The following is a 1,525-nucleotide window of genomic DNA, read 5'->3' as shown; positions in this document are numbered from 1 at the left end:
AGAAAAAAAAAGAGAGACAAATCTAAGAGATATTGCAAGTGATATACAAAGTACAAGTGACCAGCCCCAGCCAGTTTGGCTCAGTGGATAGAGCATAGGCCTGTGGACCAAAGGGACCAGGGTTTAACTCCAGTCAAGAACATGTACCTTGGTTGCAGGCTCCTCCTCAGCCCGGGGCCTGGTTGGGGTTCATGCAGGAGGCAACCAATCGATGTGTTTTTCTCACATCGATGTTTCTCTCTGTCTTTCCCTCTCTCTTCCACTCTCCCTAAAAGGCAATGGAAAAAATATCCTCGGGTGAGGATTAAAAAAAAAAAGACCAAAGTATAAGTGACCGAATATCTTAATAAAGTTTATCATTAAAAAAATAGGGAGTTAAGACCGAAGAAAAAAAGAGAAAAGGTATTCATAATAAGAATGCATTATCTATATGATATCGACATAAAGAGGGATTACGAAGTGGAGTTGCAGGGAGACAAAGGGAGAGGAGAGCATACTAAAGTTCACGTCTTACTAGGAGGCAATTACAGGGTTCAATTAACAAAAAAGAATTAAAGAGAAACAGAAAAGGTGGGACACACTGAAATAATAAAGATGATATAAATAAGTCCAAATATATTGCAGAGGTAGGCAGAGTCAATGATCATATGCAGAAATAACAGGTTGTCAAGTAAGTTGCTTTTGTAATGTATGATCCATTTGTGGGTGCTTGTTACATATTAAAAATGACTAAATAAAATAGGTCATACATGGACCAATGATGAGAGTGTGATAAGCCAACAATTAAAACTAATTTAAAATTAATTAGTGATTAGTTAATTTGCACCTGAGTTCCAATGCAAGTAAAAGAATAAAAAGAATTGCAGAATTCTAAATAAAGAAAATTACAGAATTCTAAAGCCAGGATTTAGATTAGTTTCAGAAACCATTTAGATAAAACTTAGAAAAATTATATACAATACTGAATAGAGTCAAAATTTTAATATATTCAAATTAGTAATTCTATTTTTAATTTATTTAATTACAGGCAGTTATTTTTTACTTTAGATGTAACAACATAAACCTTTTGGGAAATAGAAAAATACGTAAACAAGATAACCTCATTAGGAATCCTATATAATAAAAGGCTAATATGCAAATGATTGTGACACCCTCATGTCCCATCAGCAGGAGGCTGCATGCGCAGCATGGGCAGGGCTGGGTAAGTGGTGAGGCGCATGCGGGTGGGCAGGGACTTGACCAGGAGGTGCATTGGGGGGAGCGGCCAGCAGGACCCTGGGACTCGGGGCAGTCCCGCGGTGCAGGTGGGGTCCCAGGTCGGGTCACTACTATTCTAATGTTTCCATTCATCTATGCTTATTTTATCAAGATAAAAATCATATTCTTCATACAATCCTATATCCTATTTGCTCATATAACATTGTTATATGCTGTCTCATAATTCAAAACAATTTTAGTAAGAATTATTAAGAACATTGTTAAATACAGATTTCTACTTAACTATACCTTTATGTGAGCTGGCTAA

General features: G+C 36.5%; 1 protein-coding gene across 6 annotated transcripts in view; it reads right to left on the bottom strand.

Annotated features, from left to right (window-relative positions):
- Positions 1-1,525, bottom strand: part of EDEM3 (ER degradation enhancer, mannosidase alpha-like 3) — a 59,349-nt gene that overhangs the window by 34,992 nt on the left and 22,832 nt on the right. The gene's annotated exons all lie outside the window — the stretch shown is intronic.

Source organism: Myotis davidii, unplaced genomic scaffold (assembly GCF_000327345.1).
Source record: "Myotis davidii unplaced genomic scaffold, ASM32734v1 scaffold362, whole genome shotgun sequence".
NCBI lineage: Eukaryota > Metazoa > Chordata > Mammalia > Chiroptera > Vespertilionidae > Myotis > Myotis davidii.
Note: the sequence above shows the minus strand (reverse complement) of the source record. Positions and strands in the feature narration are given on the sequence as shown.